This window comes from Tursiops truncatus, chromosome 2 (assembly GCF_011762595.2).
Source record: "Tursiops truncatus isolate mTurTru1 chromosome 2, mTurTru1.mat.Y, whole genome shotgun sequence".
NCBI classification, from domain to species: Eukaryota; Metazoa; Chordata; class Mammalia; order Artiodactyla; family Delphinidae; genus Tursiops; species Tursiops truncatus.
Window position 1 is genome coordinate 55,444,018 of NC_047035.1, and position 16,090 is coordinate 55,460,107.

At 35.9% G+C, this 16,090-nt stretch overlaps 1 pseudogene; it reads right to left on the minus strand.

The window, feature by feature from the left end:
- Positions 1–1,049: 1,049 nt before the first annotated feature.
- On the minus strand, positions 1,050–15,095 carry LOC101318073 (transcription elongation factor 1 homolog; annotated as a pseudogene).
- Positions 15,096–16,090: the final 995 nt, after the last annotated feature.

A 16,090-nucleotide genomic window follows, 5' to 3' on the forward strand; every position in this document is an offset into this window, starting at 1 on the left:
ATCTTTCTCTGACTTATTTCACTTAGCATAATGCCCTCAGGTTCCATCCAGGTTGTTGCAAATGGCAAGATTTCCTTCTTTTTTATAGCTAAATAATATTCCATTGTATATATACATACCATATTTTCTTTGTCCATTCATCCATTGATGGACACTTAGTTTGTTTCCATGTCTTGACTATTGTAAATAATGCTGCAGTGAACGTGGGGGAGCAGATAACTTTTCAAGTTAGTGTTTTGTTTCCTTTGGATAAATATCCAGAAGTGGAATTTCTAGATCATATGGTAGTTCTATTTCTAATTTTTTGAGGGAACGCCATACTGTTTTCCCTAATAGCTGCACCAATTTACATTCCCACTAACAGAGCACAGGGATTCCCTTTTCTTTATATCCTCATGAACACTTGTTATTTCTTACCTTTTTGATAATAACCATTTTTTTGTGTGTATGTGTATGTTGGCTGCTTTATTTAAGGGCCGGTGACTGACAGCTATCCCCAACCCAGCCCCTCCCTCCTCTACAAAAGTGGCCAAACCTGAAAACAGGCCGCTCTGCCAGGGGGCCTGTGGGGCTGTGGCTTGAATCCCAGGCCACAGGCCTTGGAAGGCAGGGAAGGAGGATGGGCAGTCAGTCCAGTTCAAATGGACAAATGCTGGTGAGGTGGGGGAAGATGCTAGAGAGTCCTGAGGCAGCCTCTGCTGGGCTTGCCCTCACCTAGGATGTCAGGACACTGGTCCCTGGAGGAGCCAAGACCCCAAAGCCAGGGGGCCAGGTGCCAGAGGAGGGAGCAAGTCAAAGGCTTTTGGAGCCAAGGGAGGCAGTTCAGGACCCTGGAGCCCAGCAACCCTTCAACACTACCGCATGCTCACGAGGACACTGCCAGAGTCACACCTGCAGCCACACCCACACTCACACCCACACCCACATCCATGCCAATTCCACATACACACAGGGCTGCAAAGGCCCTGGACCCACACCCTGGACCCTGGAATGTCTCTGGATTGGTACCCAGCAGGTGAGGCTGCCAAGGGGGTGGGTCCTCTGTGTTGCTAGTGATTGGCTGCCTCGCAGGCCTCTATCCAATCGCTGTACACGTCCACTGGTGTGTACAGATAAGTGATGGGCGTCTGGAATTATTCTAGGCACATGGTACAAGAGATGACTCCAGTGTTGTGGGCCTGGTCCATTTTCATGTCACAAGACTTCTCGTGGTTGCAGAAGGGGCAGGTGAACTGGGCATCTAGGGAGACTGTCATCTTCTTCTTGGGGGGTGGCTTCTGTTTTGACTTTCTGCGCACCACGTCTGCAGGAGGGCAAACCTGCACTTGCCGACCCTCGTTGCAACAGCCTTGTTCACCCGGGAGACAGTGACTTCCAGCTGCCGGCAGAAGCCGATAACAACCATTTTGACAGGTGTGAGGTGATACCTCATTTTGGTTTTAATTTGCATTTCCCTAATGATTAGTGATGTCGATCACAATTTCATGTATCTGTTGGCCATCTGTATGTCTTCTTTCGAAAAATGTCTATTCAGATTCCCTGCCCATTTCTTAATCAGATTATTTGTCTTTTTTGCTATTGAGTTGTATGAATTCTTTATATATTTTGGATATTAACCCTTTATTGGATATGTGATTTGCAAATATTTTTTTTCCATTCCATTGTTTGCCTTTTCATTTTGTTGGTGTTTTCCTTTGCTATGCAGATGCCTTTTAGTTTGATGTAGTACCACTTGTTTATTCCTGCTTTTGGTATCAAATCAAAAAAATTGTCACCAAGACCTCTGTCAAGGAGCTTAAAGCCTGTTTTCTTATAGGAGTTTTATGATTCCAGATCTTATATTCAATTCTTTAATCCATTTTGAGTTGATTCTTATGTATGGCCTAAAATAGTGGTCCAGTTTCATTCTTTTGCATGTGGCTGTCCAGTTTTCCAAACACCATTTATTGAAGAGACTGTCCTTTCCGTATTACCTATTTTTGGTTCCCTTGCCATAAATTAATTGACTGTATATGTGTTGGTTTATTTCTGGGCTTTCTACTCTGTTCCATGGATTTATGTGTCTGTTTTTATGCCAGTACCATACTGTTTTGAGTAATATAGCTTTGTCATGTAGTTTGAAATTGCAGCACATAATGCCTTTAGCTTTGTTCTTTCTCAAGGTTGCTTTGGCTATTTGGGGTCTTTTGTGGTTCCATAAAAATTTTCAGATTGTTTCTTCTATTTTTGTGAAAAATGCCATTGGAATTTTCATAAAGATTGCATTGAATCTGTAAATTGCTTTGTGTAGTATGGGCATTTTAACAATATTAATTCCTATAGTCCATGAGCATTGAATAACTTTCCATTTTTTTGTGTTGTCCTCAATTTCTTTCATCAATGCCTTATAGTTTTTCAAGTATAAGTCTTTTACCTCCTTGGTTAAATTTACTTCTAGGAATTTTATTCTTTTTGATGCAATTGTAAATGGGATTGTTTTCTTAATTTCTCTTTCTGATAACTTGTTATTAGTGTAGAGAAATGCAACTGATCTTGTATATTGATTTTGCATCCTGCAACTTTACTGAATTTATTTATTAGTTCTCAAGAGTTTTTTGGTGGAGTCTTTTGGGTTTTCTATATATAGTATCATGTCATCTGCAAATAGTTACAGTTTTTTTTTTTTTTAAAGAAGATGTTGGGAGTAGGAGTTTATTAATTAATTTATTTTTGCTGTGTTGGGTTTTCGTTTCTGTGTGAGGGCTTTCTCTAGTTGTGGCAAGCGGGGGTCACTCTTCATCGCGGTGCATGGGCCTCTCACTATCGCAGCCTCTCTTGTTGTGGAGCACAGGCGCCAGACGCGCAGGCTCAGTAGTTGTGGCTCATGGGCCTGGTTGCTCCGCGGCATGTGGGATCCTCCCAGACCAGGGCTCGAACCCATGTCCCCTGCATTAGCAGGCAGATTCTCAACCACTGCGCCACCAGGGAAGCCCCAAATAGTTACAGTTTTACTTCTTCCTTTCTAATTTGGATGTCTTATACTTCTTTTTCTTGTTTGAATGTTGTGTCTAGGGCTTCCAATACTGTGTTGAATAAGAATAGTGAGAGTGGGCATCTTTGTCTTGTTCCTAATCTTAGAGGAAAAGCTTTGATGTTAGCTGTGGGCTTGTCATATATGGCTTTTATTATGTTGAAGTATGTTCCTTCTATAACCACTTTGTTGAGAGTTATTTTCATCTTGAGGTGATCAATATGGAGATGTGAAATTTTTATACATAGTACTTTTGCTATGTTGTGGCTTTGCAAGGACTTGTGTTAAAACTGCTTCTATGTCTAAGGAAAGAAAACTGCCTGCCTATTGGTTTGTCCTGGTGCAGGATAGGAGATAAAATCGGTTCCTATCAAAGATTTGGTTGTTGTGGGTATTTTAAGATTTGGAGAAATTATAGGACTATAGTAAAAATAGATTCCCAATGGATATTATTACCAAACATGTTTGTTTTGCCTGATGCACAGCAAGCCAAAAGGCTGAGACACTGAGGTTTGTAGCAAAGAGAGAGTTAATTGGTAAGGCATCCAAGTGAGGAGATGGGAGAGCAAGCCTCAAATCTGCCTCCCCTAAGGTAAGGGGGTTGTTGTATTTGTGTATAAAGAATAAAGCAGGGTGGTCTGAGTCACGGGGAGTGTGGGGAGCTTGGGGAAATGTGATTGGAAAAAAGTGCAATAATCATTGTTCTGCACAGGCGTAACTCAGCTACAGGCCTCTGCACATTCAAAAGGTCACTGAGTGGACACTCCTTCACGTCCAGCTGGAGGGTCAGTGGGCCTATTCAGTCTTAACCAGCTCAGCTGGAACTTGACACAGCTGACTCTCAGCTCAGCTTGTGCTAGACATAGGTGACTGCACATTCCTGGAAAATAACTCGGGCAAACATCTTATTGTTTGGGCTATGTGCAGCTTTGAGGACATATAAGTCTTAAAATGACCTTAATTGGTAAGGGCAGATGAAATGGATTTAACCCAAGATATCATTACATTTTGAACCATGTGTATCTGTGGAGTACAAAATCTCGTCATGCATACCTTTGACTACAGCTGCAGAAGTGTTCCTTTAGACAAAGTTGTGATCCAATTTTGTCTGGAGAAGGGCAGAAATTATTCATATTCCATTGTTTGTAAAGTTACCTGTTGTTTTCTTTCATTAGTTTGGTAACACTCATTTTATTTGCATTTAAATATTTTAAGCAACCTAAGCACAAATGTACAAGTAAAGATGTGTTAAAATGAATTTCTTGATATCCATTATTTCATGGATATCAAGCAGAAAAGTAGAACAAAAGCCCCCAAAAAGCAAAAAATGATTTTTGCTTTTGTGATTTCTTTGAAACTTATCTAACATGCATGTTCTGTAAAAACAGTGAACAGTGGAATGACTTGATATGGTGGCTAGATTTATTTAATATTTTATGAAATCTTTATGAACAATCCAAGTATAATTGTTCAGAACATGTGTATTAAGTTGATGTAAGTGGAATGAAAGTTTTATGAATGAAAAAAAACTAGAAACATGAACTCTCAATTTTTCTTTTATTCCTCAGTTTAATATTAAGGAAGTAAATTTTATGTTTTTTTTGTGTCAACATTTATCTTAGAAGATGCTTTCATCGTTTTTCTCATGCTTTCACGTTGTTCTTTTGAAACATGACTGATTTTAATATATACTTTCCACCACTCCTTGCATTTGTTGTATTTATCGATTTACAATGCTTTATAAATTTTAGTTATTTGTTCTAACAAAAATAACTTTAGTATTGCTCATATAGGATCCAAAAATTGTCTTATTCGTTGGTGAGGAAATGAACATGTGAATATCCTAGAATATCTTTTTTGTTTGTTTGTTTTTTTGCGATACGCGGGCCTCTCACTGCCGTGGCCTCTCCCGTTGCGGAGCACAGGCTCCGGACGCGCAGGCTCAGCGGCCATGTCTCACGGGCCCAGCCGCTCTGCGGCATGTGGGATCTTCCCGGACCGGGGCACGAACCTGTGTCCCCTGCATCGGTAGGCGGACTCTCAATCCCCGCGTCACCAGGGAAGCCCTAGGCATAAGTTTTTTAATTGCACTTTGCTTAATTGTGCTTCACAGATACTGCATTTTTGACAAATTGAAAGTTTGTGTCAATTCTGCATTGTCAGACAATAGCATTTTTTAGCAATAAAGTATTTTAAAATTAAGGTATGTACACTGCTTTTTAGACAAATTACTATTGCACACTTACTAGACTACAGTATAGTGTAAACATAGGTTTTATATGCACTGGGAAACCAAAAAATTCATGTGACTTGCTTTATTCCAATATTAGCTTTATTGTGGTGGTCTGGAACTGAATTTGCAATGTCTCTGAAGTATGCCTGTATTTACTGACTGATTAACAACCTTAGCTTTTTATTTTATGAGATGTTGGGAGAAAATCTCCGAGTTGTATTTGAAGAATTTGATCTACTTTAAGAGAAAATTCATACCTTACAGTACATTTTAGTTGGTAGGTAAGATATAAATAAATATCAGAGGGTTTTAATAAATTAAAGGACAGCTTTTACTATAGATTAATATTTGACCTTATAGTAGAAATAATTTTATAATGAAATACATATATATCTGTGAGAGGCTGAATATACAAATGGAATATGGCCAGGCCATAACTAAAACATAGAACTCTGATCCACATCCTTACTAGCAACCAGGCAGGGAAGCCAAACCACAACCTCTGTAGCAATCAGCCCCCAAAGGCAAAACTTGATCAATAACTGCCAACTTCCCTAATTTTTGCCCTGCTTCTAACTTCAGACCAACCAGAGGAAATGAAACATGCTTCCCTAGCCAATCACATAGGGTGCCCTTCTTCTAAGTTAGCCTGTCTCCAGATTCCTCATGCTGACAGCTTCCATTCAGGGTATACCTGAAGCCTTTTCTTTTTTCCACTTTAAAGCTTTACACTTCCGTTACTGCCTTTAAATCCCTATGAAATGCAAGTGATGGTAATGGACTCTAGTTCTGAATAAAAAGCCTTTGCTTGTTCACATACAGGTGGTCTTCACTTATTTACACAACTGGAAATGTAAATGTATGGAATACTGAGAATTATAAAATCCAAACTATATCATCTAAGATTTTAAAATAACAATTTCAGGGTATAAATTACTTCGAGTTAAATAATCTCATGATGGTAAAAATTTGCTGATTCTCAGCTAGAAATTGAGAAGCAGTCAATTCTAATTTACACACTAGCTTTCCAACAATTTCTTGATTTTGAAATATGGATTTTCACATCCACACTTATAAAATTAACTGAGATCATCTGAAAGTTATTTTAATACATAATTTATAGTGGTCCTTTGATTCATTAACCCAGAATAATACCTGGTGATTTAAAGTTTTATCCAGAAAAGAATTTTGACTTTCAGTTAGTTGGTAAGGAATATCCAATATTTAGATAAGAAATTCAATTTTCTTTTCATAGAAGCCAAGATGATTAGAGTCAGAGAGCCAGAGGCACTATGCTGTTTCATTTCAACGTATACCTAAACCAATTCTGTTTTTAAGTATATATTTTACTTCAAGAAATTTCATCTGCCTTGAGATCCATAAACTCACACTACTGCATTCATATTTATTGCTTTTAAAGTAATTATTGTGCTAACTAATACATTAAATTTGTTCTGTTAAATATAAGAAGACTTAACTTTATAAAAATCTCCCTGGAGTTTTCTCCTGGACTATTATTTAGTTATGTTCAAACACAAATTGTAATAGCCAATAACATAAGAATGTTTCTGGAGGGCTTTTAAAGAAGAAAGAAAAATGAAAAAACACCTGGTAATGTGTATTTCAGTCAGGAAATCCAAGGATTCACTAGTGGTTTTCAACCTTTCCTAGCCTTTGTAATAGTGATAAATACAAACACATATAGTGTTTATTATGTGCCAATTATTGTTCTAAGCACATTATAAGTATGAACTCACTAATCCTTATACCAATTCTAGGAGGTTAGTGTAATAGTTCCTTAACACTTCCTTTAGATTTATAATTTTTGTGACCTAAATCAATGGCACTTATATTTTAGATATGAATGTAATTTAAAATTAAAAAGAATGGGAAAGAGTCACAGAGTGTTTTCACCAAGTAAAGTTATAAGAACTACCCACCACCATCAACACAACTACTATCTACTGTCATCACTTTTTCATTGAAAACAAATATTTAACATCAAAACAGTGAGCCTAGGGTGCTTCCCTGGTGGTGCAGCCTGCGCTTCGCTTCCGGAGCCTGTGGTCTGCAACGGGAGAGGCCACAACAGTGAGAGGCCCGCGTACCGCAAAAAACACAAAACAAAACAAAAAACACAGTGAGCCTAAACTCAGAGTAAAGAGCACTCTTACTGAAAAAAAAAATGCTTTATAGAAAGCTCATTTTATTCCTCATTTTTGTCAGATGTTTACATGGATCAATAAAAGCTTTATTGACAACCAAAGACAATCTGTGGTTTTACTTGAAAAATATATTAGAAATTTTAAAGGGTCTGACTAGTTGAAGCCAAAAACAGTCAATCCTTTGTGAATGATACTAAAAACATTCAAATTTCCCAAGTTTTGTGTGAATAAATTATAAATTAATTGGCTGGTTGAATTCTTTTTACTTTATTTATTTATTTTTTTTGGTCTAATGACTGAGCAGTGTGAACAGTAATAGAAAAAAATAAAGCCACACAAAGAAATGAATGCTCATCCATGCTCATTTGTCTGTAAAATTGTGAAATAAATGTGTTTTGCATATTGAGCAGTCAGTTTATTTTCCTCATGCCTGCCATTAAGTTATATGGTTTCTTGATCTGTGAGTTAGCACTTGGTTTTCCAGGGTCCTCTACTTTGACTTTAATGTCACTACATCCTTGGGAATAGTAAGCATCACATTTGAAGCTCCAGGGATTTGGTGCCTGTCTGTAGAGCATACAAAGCATAACTCAATGGTTTTTTTTTCAAGGGTTTAGCTTTCAAGCTGTGTTAATTTGTTATTTGGTTGCCACACTGATTTTTTTTCTTTTATTAATTATATCTTCGGCTCTTTGGTTGGTCTATAATAAGGCTATATTGATTATTCTTGTGGATGAGTAATTGAAGTATAATAGTTCCAAATTCTATATCCAGAAATCAGGAAATAGCTAATAACTTGAATCAGTGTCAAACTGTACATTATTGGTTGAAGAGAGTTGGATGATAATTCAACTCTGCAAAGGGATAAATGATCACTTGAGAATAACATTAGTACTGGATTAATGTCTTATTGATTTCTGAGAAAGAATGGCAATGTGGTCATGTTTTCTGCTTTTAAAGAGGATATTTCTTTTGGAGAGGTTATTTTTATCACATTAACACCTTAATCAAAATAATCAGAAAGTGACATGATTATGTGGCTATCAACTAGCAAACTGTTACTCAAAAATAACTGAAACAATATTGTGAGTGTGACTATGGAAATACCAATTAGGACAAGTGGATTTGGTTGGTGATTCATATATAGAGTTCATAGAGGAAAACATCCTAGTAAAAATAGTTTTATACCACATAGCAATATGTTTGATCTCAGATATTTCATTTTATTTGAAAAATTAGTTTAAAATAATTTGTAAGAAAACATACTGTAATGGGCTGAATTGTGCCCCCCCAACAAAAAAAAGATATGTCCTAACCCTAATGCCCAGTACCTGTGACTGTGAATTAATTTGGAGAAAGGATCTTCACAGATACAATTAAGTTAAGGGTCCCAAGATGAGAGCATCCTGAATAACCCAGGTGGACCCTAAGTCCAATGAAACATGTCTTTCTTAGAGACACAGGGGATAAAGCCATGTGAAAATGGAGGCAGAGATTGGAATGATGTGTCCACAAACCAAGAAATGCCAAGGAATCCTGCAGCAACCAGAAGCTAGGAGAAAATCATGGACAGATTCTCCCCCAGAACTTCAAGAGTCAGCCAATCCTACCAGCACTGATTTTGGGCTTCTGGCCTCTAGAACTGTGAGAGGATATTTTTTGTTTTTTTAAGCCATCAAAATTGCTGTAATTGGTTGCAGCAGCTCTAATAAACCAATACATACACTTATGCAGAGACTAAAATGTCAGAAAATTGAAAAACTAAAATAGGAAAGTAGTTATATCATATTGATTCAACAAGAGCTAAGTAGAGAATTAACTCTGAGTCATCCCAACTTTTATCTCATATCTATATTAACAAGCTTAAATAAAATTAATCGAATTTGCAACAACTCATGATTTCATGTTACATTCCAAAATCATTAAAGATAGAGGAGTAATACAAATGAATACAGTGAAGTCCAAATTTATAAGCAGAAACTGATTAAAAATGAAAATTAATTTGGAATCCAACCATTTAAAATATCTAGGGAAAATACTTCCTGAAACAAATATTTAGGGGGAAAGTCATTTGGGAAACCTTTAAATGCTTAAGCAGAACATGAAAAATATTAACCAAATGTGATATTAATTGCTGTGAGGTTAAATAGCTAACAGCAGAACAGCAATCTTTATGCACAAAGTCTTTCTAGTTTTCAGTCAATTATTGTTTGTATAATTAGTAAGCAATTTCATCATCTATGTTATAGTTATTTAAAATCAAGTCAAAAATAATTCCATTATAGTTTGGGGAGATGTTCTTATGCCTTAAGTTAGGCTGACTCATAAAAAAATGCTCCAAAATTTATCTATTTAGACTTAACCAAATACGTTTTTAAAAGAACAACTAACTGACATAATTTAGATCATAATCCTCTTAAAAATATTTTAGAAAAGGGTTACGTTGTATTTAAAAAAACTCTATCCAAATTATATAGAATCTGGATGGTTACTGTCATTGCCAGGTATTATCAAAATAATTGTATTCATATAAATGCCCAAATTTTAAATCCTTCATAAGCTTCACAAAACATAGAGTTCTCACTAAACAAACAAAATATGGCATCAAGCCAAGGGAATGAAGAGAATTGAAATCTCACTTTGGATAAATGTGTAGTTAATTACTGTTGACTGATTAATTCAACCCTTTTATTTCTATTCTAAGCTTTTCTTATTTGATATTAGAATATATAACAAATGGAGTTTCAAGAATATATTTTGAAAGACACTGTGTCAAAGTAAAGGTTATCTCCCTATGAGATTTTTAATTAATTAAAGTTCAATAGAAGTTTAATATGAAAAAAAGTTACTGTAATATGTTTGGTAATGCTACAATTTGTTCTGATGTGCTACTGAGTAAAATAAGTTTGTAAGGCGATATGAAAATATGTTTTAATAACTGAAGTTTTCTTCATCACCTTGTATTAAGCATATTCTGTAAAAGTTTTTAAGTTTTATAAATTTTTATTGCAGATGAAAGTAGGTATTTAGAAAGGATATTGGAGAGATATATTTTAATGGTTTATCAGTTTTAGATTTGATTCGTTGTCCTACAACCTACAATACTGAATAAGCTAATCAATGTAATCACATACTAAATGAAGCAGATTAGGTACTCAATAAATGCTATTTATTATTTATTTTTAAAAATTTATTTTATTGAAGTATAGTTGATTTACAACGTATTAGTTTCTGCTATACAGCAAAGTGATTCAGTTTTATGTATGTGTGTATATATATATATATATATATTCTCTTCTACATTCGTTTTCATTACAGTTTATTACAGGATATTGAATATAGTTCCCCATGCTATACAGTAGGACCTTGTTGTTTATCCATTCTATATATAATAGCTTGCATCTGCTAATCCCAAAATCCCAATCCATCCCTTCCCCACTCCCCCTCCCCTTTGGCAACTGCAAGTCTGTCTTCTATGTTTGTGTATCTGTTTCTGTTTCATAGATAAGTTCACTTGTGTCATATTTTAGATTTCACATATAAGTGATATCATATGGTATTTGTCTTTCTCTTTTTGATTTACTTCACTTAGTGTGATAATCTCTAGGTCCATCCATGTTGCTGCAAATGACATTATTTCATTCTTTTTCAATGGCTTAGTAGTATTCCATTGTATATATGTAGCACATCTTCTTTACCCGTTAATCTGTCAATGGACATTTAGGTTTTTTCCATGTCTTGGCTATTGAGAATAGTGCTGCCATGAGCATAAGGGTGCATGTATCTTTTTGAATTATAGTTTTGTATGATTATATGCCCAGGAGTTGGATTGCAGGATCATATGGAACTCCATTTTTAATTTTTGTGAAGAACCTCCATACTGTTCTCCATAGTGGCTGACCAATTTACATTCCCACCAACAGTGTAGGAAGGTTCCCTTTTCTCCACACCCTCTGCAGCGTTTATTATTTATAGACCTTTTAATGATGGTCATTCTGACTGGTGTGAAGTGATACCTTATTGAAGTAGTTTTGATTTGAATAAATGCTATTTCATTTTTTCTTTATTCATCTTTCCTAGATGTTCTAAGTTTTTTGGAGTTGTACCCATTCTCTCCTTTTAATGTCTGAAAAAAATTGAAGATATTAGTGGATTTTAATAAACCTATTGATTATTAAAAATATATATCATATCTTTTTAACTTTATTTATTAAGTAGAAAATTGGCATGGATTAGAGTTCATGTGTTCCCTTAAGTAGTAGGATAAATAGCTGGGTATTTCTGATATTTTCCTGACTGATGTCAACATCAGGGTGGAGACATTTATAAAAATCTTTGCCTTAACATTCCTGACCTCTTGAACTCCATTAACCTTCACCTTCATGCAGTTTCAACAACTCAGTCCCATGAACACACACTGAATTTTGTTATCTTTTAGAATTGCTATTTTTCAAAATTTTTAGAAACATAGTGTTTTTTTGCCTACCACTTTCACTACTGTTGCCCCACTTAATGGAATCTTTGACCTCATGGAGACTCCTAAGTCCTTAATCACCTGACTACTTATTTATAATTATTTTTACTAATTTTGGGCCTTTCCTGCCTTCACTTTCTTCTCATATTAAAGCATATCATATGCTCAGTATGAGCCAACGCTGTTTTTATTACCATCAGTAGAAAAACAGTTAAGTCTTTTTAAGGCAAAAACATTAATAACTACAGGAAAGGCAAGGTTTAGCTGGTGCTCATGGAGCACTGGAAATGGATGGTTTATTCAATAAATGGTTCTAAAACAATTGGCTAACCAGGTGGGAAAACAAACTAAAATATTAATTTAAGTTATATTTTATTTTTTACATGGAAAAACAAATTTATAACTCTAAAAGGAATTACAGAAACATTTTAAAAAATAAAATCAGGGTAGAGAAGAATTTCTTAAAGGACAAAAAGGGAAATATTTCACAACCTTAAATTTTTTTATTTATATATATCTGTACCACAAGAAATATTATAAACTCAGTTCAAAGCAAGCTGTAGATTAAACATTTGTAATGCATACAAGTGATAAAAAGTTGATAACTAGAGTATGAAAGTAATTTCTACAAATCAATAAGAGAAAACAAAAAGAATGGAAAATGGGCTAAAGAACATTGTATCAGTCAGGGTTCAATAGGAGTCATATGGTACATTCAAAAGGGGCTTTGACGAGAGTTCAATACAAAGACTGTTTACAAAGGTAAGGGCATGATTTTGTAAACCAACTAGGAATAGACTAATTCTGTAGGGCCAGCAGAAGAAGAAAGAAAAATGAAGGGGGAAAGAGAGAAGTTATCAGAACACAAAAAGAATAAGAGGGTCACCTGACAGGAGCTGTAGCCCTTGGCAAAGGAACACAACCAACCCACGGCAGTCTGCAGGGGAAATGCCAATGGGACAAATATCCAATATCACTCCCTTCCTAATCTCTGAGATTTTTGCTAATGGCTCCGATGGGCAAAGCCACCTGGAAGCCAGAGGGCATGGAAGCCAGCACCTAACTTGCACAATTAAATCTCCAATTAAGGATGTCAAATCTAAGTTTCCAACAGCCTAAATTTTTGCCCAGATGGGTGATAAGAGGGATTCTGTTACAAATAGGTTTTAAATCAAAGGGACTGATTTGGGTGTATGTCGTTAATAGGGTGTCAGGTTGTTTGCCAATTAAAATATCCATGGCTGAGGATATTAGAGTTCCAGAATTTGCCTATAGGCAGGCCCTCCAATTGGACCAGTTACTATGGGCGCTTTGCTCCAGTACTTAGTTTGTTTGGTGATGGGCAAGCCAGCAAGATCTCTGAGTGTTAGAGATTATATTAATCAGACTGAATGAAATGGAGAGAGAGAGAGAAGAGAGAGAATTTACCATAAGCTAGTTAGGTTGAGAAATGAAAGGCTATAGAGTGGTGAAAAAGAAAGACATTTTTTCTCATTGACATAGGACACATTTAAGATGTAATAGAGAATGTGTATCCCATAGGTAAGCCTTATGAATTTGGTTCATGACACAAATATTGGCTATTCTGAAAAGCCTTACATTATACTCTATGTTTATAAGCCACATCCAGTCTTGCTGCAAATAATGGTGTCAAGCAACAGATAAATTAGTGAAACTCTTGGATGCACTGCTGATACCGTGTTGCCATAGTATCACCATGATATGTGATCTAAGTTATTTTTTCCTACTCATCTACCATGGGGTCTATCATATGCATTACACACAGTGTTTTGATGTCTGAGAATGTTTCTGAACTTATGGGACTTTGAATGACCTGAACCACTATCAACCCCTGTGATGAAGACTGAGTCTTGTGTGGAAGCACCCAGTTTCAGTAGGGAACAATAATAAAGTAGTACCTCATTGGCCAGGTAGTAGTAACTGCCATTGTTTAAAGAAAGCTGCATTATAGTGGAGGTAACCCTACGGCTTCTTAGTTACCTGATTGATATGCATGCCTGTGAACAGTGCACTTAAAACACTTGGAAGACACTTTAGCATCTTAGTGCAAAATCGTTCCATAAAATACTTTTTAAATTAAATCTTAACATGATACTCTATAGAGATTATTCCTGTGGCTGATTAATTATATAATCTGGGGGACAGAGGAGCACTTTCTTTGAATAGTGGTAAGCATGTAAAAATATTAGCTGTGCCTTAGACTTTTCTTTAATTGCTTAGAGTACTATCAGTTTGTGTGACACAGAGGGAAACAAAGCTAGAGATTTGCTTTAAAACAAACAACAAAAACAAATCTTATTCCTCCATGTAAAAAGCATAATATGAGCCAGAATTAGCATAAAACTTGCCAACTGCCCTAAGAAGAGAACTTCTCCAGACTATAGTAAAATCAGATTAGAGTAAGTCATTCCATCTGCAGGACTTGCTAAAGATATCAGTGGAGATTTCATCTGTTTTGAGAGAGAAAGGGTAGGCTTCTTTCACAGCGTTTCTTATGAGAACCTTATGAGTGTTCTTCAACCTCTGTTTAAAGTTGGAGGTACAATAAAAGAAGAAAAATGAATAATTATGCTACTTAGTGATATGCTAGTTAGTGTTGACACTAGTTAGTGACGATACTAGGGGGTAATATTATCTATTAGTAACCCCAATCTCCTCCATGCTATTACAGATATAGAGTGTTTCAATTATTGGACTTGTTACAGAATCTTAAGATTGGAAAGGGCCTTAAATGATCATCTAATCACACCAACAAGTTGGTGTTTGAATAATTTCTCTAAAATTCCTGATGGGCACAGCCCAACCTTTGCTAGAATACCTACTATGAAAGGGCATTTATCTATTACCTTCCAAAATTGCCCACTCTCATCTATGAATAGGTTTGATTTTAGATGCTCTCTCTTGTGCATATGTCTCCTTATGACTTCTATTTAGTGTTCTTGGTTTGATCTGTATGAACCATAATAAAAAATGTCAACTCTATCTTCCACAGGAAAGCCTGTCTATATTTAAGGTATCATGATTTTTGAGATTTCTTTTCATCTTGGGCTGAATCTTCTGTACCACATAAGAAGTGAAGCTTATGGGTAGGGCGTGCCTTTAAAAGGTTGTTTATCAGGTAGTATTTGTCTTTAATAACACCTTTCTAGAGCATTTACACTGGTACATCTTCTTCATCCCAATAAGCGCCATGTTCCACTTGAGGTACAGCCTTATTGCCACTTCTCATCAACATCTCCATCCATCCCAGCATTCACTGAGCAGTGAGATGTTAACATCCTTTTGATACTAGTTCTCCTATCATCAATTATTATTATTTATTTTATAGCTGTGCTCGTGTTTCTATTTTATATTGAAAGGTCTTAAGAGTGGGGAAAAGCTGTATTTTTATCTGTATCATCCTCAATAATCATCTTCATCTTTGCAATAGCTAACATTTATTACCTGCTTACTGTGACAGACCATTTTCTAAGTCTTTACATGTATTAACATTTCAAAATAACCTCATGAAGTAGGTACTAGTGTTACCCACATTTTACATATGAGAAAACTGAGGAATAAGAAGGTCAAGCAATTTTCTCAAGATTACATGCATCATAAGTGTTGGAACCATTATTCGAACCTGTGTGGTCTGGCTTCAGTGTTCAGCATCATAACCACTCTGTTACACTGTCTTCTACAATCTAAAACCTTCATTGGCTCTCAACAGACTTTCCTTGGATGAGTTCATCTATGCCCCGGTGTTTAACTATCACTTAGATACCGGATCTATTATCTTTTGTGCTTCAGATCTTTATTTTGAACTGTAAAGTGTGCGATTCTACATGGAAGCACTATGTCCAATTTGATCTATCCTAAAATGTGTTCATTATTTTGCATTCAAAACCCTGCCTTCTCTTGTGTCCCCTCCTTTCATTAAATGGAATCATCATATATCAGTTTGCCCAAGCTAGAGATCTAGGCTTCCTCATAGATTCTTCCTATTCTCATGCTCTACCACTTCCAATTAATCTCAGAGTCCTGTAAATTCTAGTTCTTCAATATCTGTCTGATCAGCCCTCTCCTCTCAATTTTTACTGTGATTACTTTTGTTCACAATTTTTCACTTGGAGTATTGTAACTTTAGCCTCAGAAAAGTCCTTTACTCAAATGTTGCTCCCTTCTAGTGGATTTACCACAGCACAGCC